Source organism: Rhinolophus sinicus, chromosome 18 (genome assembly GCF_057876585.1).
Source record: "Rhinolophus sinicus isolate RSI-liver-muscle chromosome 18, RSI-T2T, whole genome shotgun sequence".
Lineage (NCBI taxonomy): Eukaryota > Metazoa > Chordata > Mammalia > Chiroptera > Rhinolophidae > Rhinolophus > Rhinolophus sinicus.
Window position 1 is genome coordinate 56,110,704 of NC_142518.1, and position 12,564 is coordinate 56,123,267.

General features: G+C 31.5%; 1 non-coding gene across 1 annotated transcript; it reads right to left on the reverse strand.

Moving 5' to 3' along the window:
* Window positions 1-11,933: 11,933 nt before the first annotated feature.
* Window positions 11,934-12,040, reverse strand: LOC141569835 (U6 spliceosomal RNA). Its single transcript, XR_012493615.1, has one exon. It is a non-coding gene; the product is annotated as a U6 spliceosomal RNA (small nuclear RNA).
* Window positions 12,041-12,564: the final 524 nt, after the last annotated feature.

The window sequence follows — 12,564 nt, forward strand, 5'->3', positions numbered from 1 at the left end:
TCATGAAATCTATATCCAGTCATTAGTTGATTGTTAAGTTAACTGAGCAGACACTGTAGTAGCTACAGGCAAAAAACAAAAAAACAAACAAGAAAAACCAGATATTTCAGCATTGGTTCATTAAAGTCACCAAAACAAAAGCAAATGCAAACCCCAAACACTAATAATAGCAAAAATATTAAATAATCCTGGCAAGAGGGGGAATCTGAATTCTAGAGTTGTTACTTTATGTAATTTAAAATATTTAAATTTCAACAAATAAGATACGTACAGAAACAAGAAGTGATATATATATATATATATATATATATATATATATATATATATATTAAATAGACACTGGAAATTTCACAAATATGTGGAACTTAGATGATATACTCTTAAATTACAAATAGGTAAGAAGAATAAATCACAAGAAGGATTTTTAAATACTTTAAAATTAATGAAATTAAAACACAAATATCGAAAAATGGGATGCAGCAAAAGCAATGCTTAGAAGAAAATTTATAGATGTAGATGTTATTATAAAAAATGAAGAAACATCAAATCAATAAACTGACCTTTCCACCTTAAGAAACCAGAAAAATAAAGCAAACTAAACCCAAACAAAACAAAACAAAACAAAAAATGAAATGATAAATATTAAAGTTGAAATAAAAACGAATAGGAAAAAACAACAGAAAGAGTTAATGAAAGTAGGTTCTTTGAATATAGAAACAAAATTGATAATTCTTTAGTTAAATGATTAGAAATGAAAGAGAAAGAAAATAACCATTAAATCAGGGATGAAAGGTGACATAATACTACTGAATGTACAAAAATAAAAGGTATCATAAAAGAACTCTGTGAAAAACTGTATGTCAACAAATTACTTAACCCAAGTAAAATGGACAAATTGCTGGAAACTCAAAACTAAGTTACAAAAACTGACTTGAGATGAAATGGAAAATCTGAATAGATATATAACAAGTAAGGAGAATGAGATAGTAATTTAAAAACATTAACTAAGTAAAACCCAGTAACGTAAATCTTCACGAGGAATTGTATACCAAATATTTGAAGTAGAATTTAGATGAATTCTTCACAAAATCTTCCAGAAATAGAAGGAGGGACACTTCTCAACTGACTGTATGAGATCAATATTACCTGATACCAAATCCGGAAAAATACCTCATTAAAAAAAACTACTGACCAATATCTCTTATGAATATAGATGCAAAAATTATCAACAAAATACAAGCCTACTGAATTCATCAACATATAAAAAAATGTCACACAACATGATATAGTGAGATTTATCACAGAACTGTTATGTTCTATAACATACAAAAGTTAGTCACTGTAATACATCATAATAATTGAATAATAAAACAAATAGAATAAAGAACAAAAAAGATTCACAATCATCTTAATATAGAACAAAAAGAAGAGATGCAAAAAAAAAAAAAAAAACGCCATTTGACAAAATACAATACTATTTCATGATAAAAACACTAAAAAAACTAGGAAGAGAAGGGAAAGGGAAATTCCTCAACCTAATAAAGGACACACAAAAAAAGTCCAAAGCTAGCGTTCATACTGTAGCAAAATGCTGACTGCTTCTCCACTAAGATCAATAAGAAGAAAGGTGCATTCTCACCACTTTTATTCAATATTTTACTAAAGTTTTTAGCCATGGCAGTAAGTCAATACAAGAAAAAAAAGCATCTTGATTGGAATGGATGTAACAAAAGTATCATTTACACATATTGTGATCTTATATATAGAATTCCTAAGGAATCTGCAAGAAAGTCTATTAAAAATAATAAACAAGTTTAGCAAGGTTGCAGGATTTAAGATCAATATATACAAAAAGCTGTTGCAGGTCTGTACATGTGCGTCCATATGTTCATTGCAGCATTGTTTACAATGGCCAAGATGTGGAGGCAGCCTGGGTGTCTGTCAATGGAAGAATCAATAAAAGAGAGGCGGTACATATATACAGTGGAATACTGCTAGGCTAGGGAAGGGGATGGGTACTTGCCACCTGCAGTAGCATGGATGGACCTGGAGCGTATTGTGCTGAGTGGAGTATATCAGACAGAGAAAGACAGACTCAATGAGATTTCTCTTATATGTGAATCTAAAGAAGGAAATAAACAAACAAAACAGAAACAAACTCATAGATACAGAAAACATTTGTTGATTGCCAAATGGGAGGGGGGTTGGTGTTGTGGATGAAGAAAGAAGAAGGGATCAAGAGGTTCAAATTGGTTGTTACAAAGCAGTTATGGGGATGTAGGTTATAGCATAAGGAGTATAGTCAATAATATTATAATAACTACCATGTAGGGTGTCAGATGAATACTAGATTTCTTGGGTGATAGTTGGGAAAGGGCTGGGGGGCAAGGTGGAAAAAGGTGAAGAGATTAAGAAGTACAAATTGGTAGTTACAAAATAGTCATGGGGATGTAAAGTAAACCATAGGGGATATAGTCAGTAATATGTGGAATAACTATGTACAGTGCTAGGTGGGTACTAGACTAGTCCAGGGGATCACTTCTTAAATTATATAAATACCTAACCACCACGCCATACATCTGAAATTAATATAAAATAATATTGAATAGCAACTGTAATTGAAAAATAATAAATGGGGAAAAGGTGAAGAGGAATAAAAGGTCCAAATTTACAGGGATAAAACAAATAAGTCATGGGGATGTAATGTACAGCACAGGGAATATAGCCAATAATAATGTGATAGCATGGTACAGTGTCATATGGTTGCTGGACTTATCATGGCAATCAGTTATTTAGGTATATAAATGTTGAATAACTATGGTGTACACCTGAAATTAATATAATGTTGTATAACTATATTTTTAACAAAAATCTTAAATAAATAAGCTATAAGGCAATAGGGTAATCATAAGAAATAAAATTAAAATAGTTTGTAGCTAATCATTCCAAACATTAGGAGTGGGGTAGAGATAGTATTTCCATTTCTATTTCATTAAATAAGATATTAGAGGTAACATGACTTTATTGAGACAGAAAACAAACTTGCTTACTTATTGATGGAAATAAAAGCTGAACATAAAGAAGAATATTTATTAAAAAAAAAGCAGAAAGAGCATCAGCTACAAAATAATCATCTGCAAAACTACAGTTGACATTATGAACTAAAGAGACATCATTATTAGCAGAAAGTTGTTCAAAATTAAAGAGAAAATTCGTGAAATGGAAGTAATGTCAAAGAAAGATTGCACAAAATAAAGCAAGGAGATACATAAAAATGGTAAATCAGAGCGGTTATAAAAAGAAAGGTAGTTACAGTGAGTGATAAATATATTAATTCCATGAAGAATCAAATAGATAACTCACAGAAAATGTTTGATGACTTTTCTTTGGATACTCTCAGATTTTTAATAACTCAGAGAAAATGATTGTTGGGAATTTTTCAAAACTGATCACAAACATAAATTCACATATTCAAGAAGGTCAATGCATCCTGAGCATGATAACTAAAATAGACACTCAACACATGGAAGTAAAAGTGCAAATGACAAAAAAATCCTGCAAATCATAAACATATCAATTGGTGGAAAACAAATAAACATCCAAAGGAGTAATAGTTTGGACTCAGATGCAATTTCTCCAGTATGACTGAAAGCCAGAAGCTAAAATAATGAATAATATATTCAACAAGGTCAAATAAAGTTATTGCTGACCAATAATGCTATACCTAGTGAAAATATCTTTTAAATATCTTAAAATGCTACATGCAGTGAAAATATCTTTTAAAATACAACACATTTTCAGAAAAACCCATTTTGATGAGTATAATTATCAAACACACTAATTAAACATAATTTCAGAGAAACAAACTCAACAGTATTCACCCTTGGCAAGCCTACACTAAGAACTAAAGAATTTTCAACAGACAGGAAAAAAATACATCCATTATAAAAATCTGCAGGTACACAAAATAATAAAATAAATACAAAATGTGACCATATAAATCGGTTTAAAAAAATTTGGATTTTATAAGACAATAATATATACTGGGATTTAAAATATGTATATACAGATGATTTAAATTGAAAACAATAGACAGAGGGTAAAATTTTAATTTCATTTAAATTTTTTATGTCCAGGATCCACATCATGATTTCTAGTGTAACCCTTAATAGGATGTGAAGAATTACATATGTGTACTAGCATGTGTGTTTAATATATCTATCAATCTATATCTATCATCTATCTACACATTATACTAACAGAATAAACAATGACATAATAAAAAATAATCTCTATAAAAGGAGAAATTATACATCAGAGAAAAGATACATAAAGGGAATAAAAGGAAAGCACAAAATAACATAGTAGTTTTAAAGCATTTTTTTCTGCAATGCATTTAATGGACTAAACACTTCAATGAAAAGAAAATAAGGTATTGTGTGACAATATTTAATTTTTAAAAAAGAACGATACATTGCTTACGCGAGACACAGTCATAAAGGTAAAACAAATCATCGGGGAAATTTTTCCAAACTAACACCAATTGAATAGCACCAGGTGTATATATATTATTATCCTCCAAAGTTCACCTTAAGGAAAAGCATTGCTGGAGAAGAAGAGTAGCAATTCCAAATGATAACACTTTTCATTCACCAGGAAAAAGTAAACATTCCAAATTGGCTTTCATCTTAATACATAGCCTTGAAACATAAAGCAAAAGCTGACCAAAGTTTAGACAGAAATAGACAGGTGTTCAATTATGGTGTGAAAGTTTTATAAATTTTTCTTAAGAATTAATCAAATAAGAAGACATTAAGTCAATAAACACATGCAAAATTGACCAACAATTTGATTTAATGGCAATATTTACAATAGTCCACTCAACAAATACAAAACATACATTTTTCCTGTACATAAGGAACATTTACAGAACTTGTCCATGTGATGAACATGTGAATATATATATTTCAGTGTATAAAATTATAAATAATCAATTCTCTAACCACAATGATTTCAAGTTAGAAAACTCTTTTCAAGATAATTCTCACATTTTTGGAAGTTTAATAAAATACACTCTGCACTGACAGGTTAAAAAAAGGGGTACAATTAGAAAACAAATATATAGGGATGGAAGGAGAACTTATTCTGAGTGGTGAATACACAATGCAATATATAGATGATTTATCATAGAAATGCACACTTGAAACCTATATAATTTTACTAATCAATATCACCCCAATACATTTAATAAATAAAAAATGAAACAATCATAACAGAGAACAACAAAAATCTGATTTGTGAAGGCTATTAAACTTAATATAATGTTATATTTAATAAATAGTTTTAAAAAGAAAGTTTAAAAATATGAGAAATAAAAGCAACATCTCTACATGTCCTGCAGTCTTTAAAAAATAATAAAGGTTATTATAAGCAAACTTATACTATTACATAGGAATATGATTTATAAATTCCTATAAAATACAATTTATCAAAACACATTTAAGGGCAGCTGGATGGCTTAGTTGGTTAGAGCGAGAGCTCTCAACAACAAGGTTGCTGGTTCAATTCCTGCATGGGATGGTGGGCTGCCCTCCTTGCAACTAAAGATTGAAAACAGCGACTGGACTTGGAGTTGAGCTGCACTCTCCACAGCTAGATTGAAGGACAATGACTTGGAGCTGATGGGCCCTGGAGAAACACACTGTTCCCCAATATTCCCCAATAAAAAACAAGCAAATAAACAAACACATACACATTTAAGAGTAAGTATAAAACCTTAATATTCCTTAATATTTTATGGATGAATGTTGAATAACATCAAATGTTTATGCTTCATATAGTGTTAATATTTACCAAATCAGACTAATCACACAGTCTCCAGAGAACTATTTTTACCGGATCCAAGGAATTTATCATATATTTGAGCTTGCATTTTTCGAACTGCTATAGGTTGAAGATAATTAATAGTAGCATGGTTTCTAAGAGCAAAATATCTAAAATAACCTAGATATCCATCAATAGCAATTGGTTAAATGAATTATGGTGCATCCATGAAATGATGTGTTTATGCAGATTTTTTTTTTTAAATAGAGAAACTATGTAATGAAAAGAAATGATCTCCAAAATATAAATTGGGGAAAAAACCAACAAACTGTAATGCTGGAGATCATGTAAAAAGTAATAATTTGTGTACAAAAAAAGGGAAAAATCTCACAAAATATAGTGTTAGACCTAGAAATGTATTTGGTATAGTGAGAATCACTACAAGTTCATGAAATATAATAAAAAATAATAAAGGGACATACAAAGAGCAATAACATCATATATGTAAGACAAACATTGACAAAATTTAAACAAAAAATGAACAAATCTGCTATTATACTGGGAGATTTTAATTCACTCTTCTCTGTTTTCTTTTTTAAAATTATTTTCTTTTCAATTACAGTTGACATTCAATATTACTTTATGTAAGCTTCAGGTGTACAGCATAGTGGTTAGATATTTATACAATTTGTGCTGTGATCCCCCAATTAGTCTACTATACCCCTGGCACCATACATAGCTGTTGCAACATTATTGACTGTAGTCTCTAGGCTGTACTTTACATCCGATGTCTATTTTGTAATTACCGATTTCTATTTCTTAATCCCTTCAACTTTGTCACCCAGCTCCCCAAACGTCCTCCCCTCTGTCAACCATCAGATTGTTCTCTGTATCTATGAGTCTGTTTCTGTTGTTTGTTCATTTATTTTCTTCTTTAGATTCCACATGTAAGTGAGATCATGAGGCATTTGACTCTCTCTGCCTGACTTATTTCACTTAGCATAACACCCTCTAGGTACATCCACATTATCTCAAATGGTAAAATTTCATTCTTTTTTGGTGTGTGTGTGTGTGTGTGTGTGTGTGTGCGTGTGTGTGTGTGTGTGTCTGTGTGTGTGTGTGACCTCTTCTTTATCCAATTATCTGTTGATGAATACTTGGGTTGCTTCCATATCTTGGCTATTGCAAATAGTACTGCAATGGACATAGGGGTGCACATATCTTTTTGAATTAGTGTTTTGGATTTCTTTAGATAAATATCCAGGAGTGGAATTGCTGGGTTCTATTTTTAATTTTTTGAGGAACCACTAAACCATTTTCCATAGTGGCTGCACCAATTTGCAATCCCACCAACAATGTATGGGGGTTCCCATTTCTCCTCATCCTCGCCAACAGTTATTGTTTGTTGATTTATTGATAAAAACCATCCTGACAGGTGTGAGGTGATATCTTCTCGTGGTTATAATTGGCATTTCTCTGATGATTAGTGACATTGAGCACTTTTTTGTATGTTTATTGGTCATCTGTATGTCCCCTTTGGAGAACTGTCTGTTCATGTCCTCTGCCCATTTTTTATTTGGATTGTGTTTTTTTGGTGTTGAGTTGTATGACTTCTTTATAAATTTTGGATATTAACCCCTTATCATTGGTGAATATCTTCTACCATTCAGTAGGCTGTCTTCATTTTGTTGATGGTTTCCTTTGCTGTGCAAAAACGTTTTAGTTTGATGTAGTCCCATTTGTTTGTGTTTTCTTTTTTTCCCCTTGGGCAAGGAGATATAACAGTACAAATATTAATAAAGGTAATGTTAGAGAGATTACTACCTATGTTTTCTTCTGGGAGTTTTACGGTTTTGGATCATACATTTAAATCTTTAATCCATTTTCAGTTTATACTTGTGTATGGAGGAAGAAGGTCATCCAGGTTTTTTTTGCATTTATCTGTCCAGTTTTCCCAGCACCATTTATTGAATAGACTGCCTTTACCTCACTGTGCGTTCTTGCCTCCTTTGTAATAGATTAAATTACCATATAGGTGTGGGTTTATTTCTGGGTTCTCTATTCTGTTCCATTGATCTATGTGTCTGTTTTTATGCCAGTACCATGCTCTTTGGATTACTATAGGTTTGTAGTATAGTTTGTTATCAGGCAGCATGATAACTCCAATATTGTTCTTCCTTCTCAAGATTGCCATGGTTATTAGGGGTCTTTGTGGTTCCACATAAATTTTAAGATTTGTTCTCGTTCTGTGAAAAATGCCATTGGTATTTTGATAGGGATTGCATTGAATCTATAGATTGCTTTAGGTAGTATTGACATTTTAATGGTGTTAGTTCTTCCTGTCCATGAGCACAGTATATGCTTCCATTTATTTGCATCTTCTTTTATTTATTTCTTCAGTGTCTTATAGTTTCTGAGTACAGGTCTTTTATTTCCTTGGTTAAATTTATTCCTAGGTATTTTATTTTTTGATGTAATTGTAAATTGGAGTTTTATCTTAATTTTTCTTTCCGACAGTTCATTATTGGTGTGTAAAAAGGCAACCTATTTCTGAATATCAATTTTGTATCCTGCTACTTTATGGAATTCATTTATCAGTTCCAATAGTTTTTTGGTGGTTAATTCACCTTTCTCTTTTAGGCAGGCATAAAATATTTACTAAAATTGAGAACGTCTTAACTCATAGAGCATAACTAAACATGGTTTTGTAATTATGTATCATCATACAGAGGTTAATCTCAGACTACAGATTGACATTATTATCAATAAGAAAAATAAAGCTAATAAACTTCAATAAAAAATGTGCTACTTAAACAAACCTTGGTACAAAGCAAGATTCAGAGTGAAAAGTACTAAAACATAATAAAAAATTATTGCATATTGAAGTCTTGGGATGCAATTATAGGTAAAACGTGGTAGAAATTGAGAAAGATTTTGTTATGCTTCTACATAAAATGTACGAAGTCTGACAATTAAGTTCGCAAACTTGTTGCACCAATGTTGCTAAGCTTTTTTTATATCTGAGGGATTATTCATTATGAATTTGTACCAACTGGACAGCTAACCAAGTTTACTATTTGGAAGTGCTGAAAAGACTGCATGTAAAAGTTAGATGACTTGAACTTTTCACCAACAATTCATGGCTCTTGCATCACCACAATGCACCAGCTCACACAGCACTGTCTGTGAGGGAGTGTTTAGCCAGTAAACAAAGAACTGTATTGGAACACCCTCCCTACTCACCTGATCTGGCCCCCAATGACTTCTTTCTTTATCCAAAGATAAAGGAAATACTGAAAGGAAGACATGTTGATGACATTCAGGACATCAAGGGTAATATGATGACAGCTCTGATGGCCATTCCAGAAACACTTCCAAAATTGCTTTGGAGGGTGAACTAAGTGTGGACATTGGTGCATAACTTCCCAAGGAAAGTACTTTGAAAGTGACCATAGTGATATTCAACAATGAAGTATGTAGCACTTTTTCTACGATGAGTTCACGAACTTAATTATCACACCTCATAAAAATTCCAAACTGAATATCAATTCCCACCTTAAAAAATAGAAAATGTTGGTTAAGCTACAGCATCACACTTATTTTAAGCACAGCAGAGAGCTAAGGTTCCATAGGCACATATTAATTAGAACCTAAAGTTGGCAAGCCCTTTATATTAAAGACCCATGACTGTTTTCTTCTTAAGCAGAGCAACAGGAAGAGGAGCATGCAACCATAGACATGGGAAAAATGCATATAGGTGAAAGTTTAAGGAATCTTTAAAAACCAAGTGCAAGCTGAAGTGACAGTTTATAATTTCTAAGAGTGCCAGATACAAGGGAATGTGCATTTGCTTGATAACCTTTTCCATCTGGCTTTGATTGACTACAAAATATAACACAGAGGGCAATTTGTTGCACTAACTACTTATACTGGAAAGGAAAAATTGGTGTAACTACAATGATCTATATTTTTATCATAAGATGTTAGAAATAGAAAGGCAAATTAAACCCATAGTAGAAAGTAAAATAATAAAAATAAGAATGGAAATACATAAAGTCAAAAGCAAAAAAATGAGAGAAATATAAAACAAATAACTATTGTTTCTTTGACAAGATTATTAAATTCATAAATTTTCAGCACTGATGAAAAAATGGAGAAAACACAATTTACCAGTGTCAGGGATAAATGAGGGAACACTGCCACAGTTCTACAATATCCAAACAGGCACAAAGAAGTACACTTTAAAAGAAGAGACACAAGACTCTCAATGGAAGTTGTTATATGAATATATTGTTGGCACAGGTAGTATAGGGACAATTTAGGGATATGTCTGAATTACACAACATGAGATCGATTTTATTGTAGTAATAAATGAAACTTAAATCTCATTGGCTTAAAAGCAGTTCGTTTATTTCTCACTTGTGCTACTGATTTAAGGCAGAGTATCTGACATCTATATACCATGTCATTCTCACTTGGGAACACAGGATAAGGGAGAAGATACTGTCTTATGTATTAACAGTCATCTTAGCAGAGGGATGTGAGGACATACACGGTCTTGAACTGAGAATTAAATATATTAGATCAGAATTGACAAACATCCCACCCACTCTTGATCATTGGCCAAAACTGGTTACATGGCCCTACCCAAATAAAAGAGGTGAATAAGTACAATCATACTATGTGCCTAACAGGGTAGAGACTGAGAATATTTGAAAAATAGCACAGATTACTACAATAACATATGCCTGTCTTAAAGGTTCAGTAAGAATAAGTACAGAAGTACTTACTTCCAAGTGCTTTGTCTCTCAATGAAGGACACCAAAAGAAGATCTTAACCTCAAAAGATATATCCATAGGGTCTACCTTGATTTTGAAATTACTATAACCAGAATTTTCTTCAAATTTAAGTGTATTGCTGGTACCTGGAAATGATTTTGTTGGTTTCTTTCTTTTGTTTACTATACTTTCAGGGATCATTTCTATAGTATGGAAACAATTTTAAGGTTTTAAGAAATGTGATTTGGAGAACACTTATAATACTAGGACTATGTATTGAATTTCACTTACTTATGAATATTATAAATATTCATAAATTCAATTCAATTTTGAATTTTGCAGTGCTATAGAATGCAAGTAACCAAATATTAAAAACTTTTTGTCTCCATGGATTTGCATACTTTGGACGTTTCCTATAAACGAATCATATAATGTGATATTTTATGTCTGGCTTCTTTCACTTAGCATAATCTGTTGAAGGTTCACCCATGTTGTAGCATGCATCAGTACTTCATTCCTTTTTTTCTGACTGAATGACATTCCATTGTAGGAATATACCACATGCCATCCATCCATTAAATATTTGATAGGCATCTGAGTTGTTTCTACATTTTGACTATTATGAATAATGCTGCCATGAACATTTGTACAAGTTTTTGTGTGAATATATGTTTTCTTTTGTCTTGCATATATACCTAGGAATGGAATTGATGAGTCATATGACAACTTTAACATTTTGAAGAACTCCCAGTTGGTTTGGAAAAGTCACTGCACCATTTTCCAATCCCCAAAACAATGTATGAGGCTTCCAATATCTCCACATGTTCTACAACACTTGCTATTGTTTTTGCAATCCCAACACATGGAGGAGTGTTACAATTCTTCCAGTTCATCACTAACACTTCTTATCTTCTGACTTTTTTATTATAACCATCCTAGTAGATGTGGAGTTGTATCTCATTGTAGTTTAAATTTACATTTTCTTGATGGCTAGTGAAGTTTTGCATCTTCTTTTATTTTTTTGTTGGTTGTAGATTTTTAAAAATATCTATTCAGACTCTTTACCCATGTTTTACTGCGATTGTTTATTTAGTATTAAGTTGTAATAGATATTTATGTAATTTTTCACTTTCTTGATGATGTCTTTTGAAGTACAAACATTTTTATTTTGATGAAGTCCTCTTCATATATTTTTGTTTATTTTGCAATATTATTTTATATAAATCTCAGGTGTAGAGCATAGTAGTTAGATATTTATATAATGTATGCAGTGACCCCACACCCCACTCCCATCAGTCTAGAACCTGCCTGGCACTATACATATTTGTAGCAAAAATATGGAATGCTTCATGAATTTGCATGCCATCCTTGAGCAGGGGCCATACTAATCTTCTCTGTACTATCCCAATTTTAGTATATGTGCTGCCAAAGTGAGCACCATGTATTTTTTCTTTTGTTGCTTGTACTTTTGGTGTCACAGCTAAGAAATTATTGACCATTCAAAAGTCATGAAGATTTAATTCTATGTTTTTTTCTAAGATTTTTAGTGTTTTAGATTTTATATCTATGTGATGCTCCATTTTGAGTTAATTTTTATAAAGTGTTAGTCAGTAGTCTAACTTTTGCATATGTATATTTATTTATCTCAGCACCACTCATTGAAAAGACAACTTTATCTCTACTGTGAATTTTCTTGGTACCCTTGCCAAAAACCAATTTACATAAATGTAAGAATTTATTTATCTGTCCCAATTATATTCTATTGATCTGTTTGTCTATCCCTATACCAGTAACTCATTATTTTGATTAATATCATATTTAAATGAGTTTAGAAATCTGGATGTGTGAGTCTTCCAACTTTATTCTCCTTATTCAAAATTGTTTTGGATAATCTGAGTCACTTGCATTTCCATATGAATTTTAGCATCAACTTGTTGATGTATGCATAAATGTGAGCTGTGA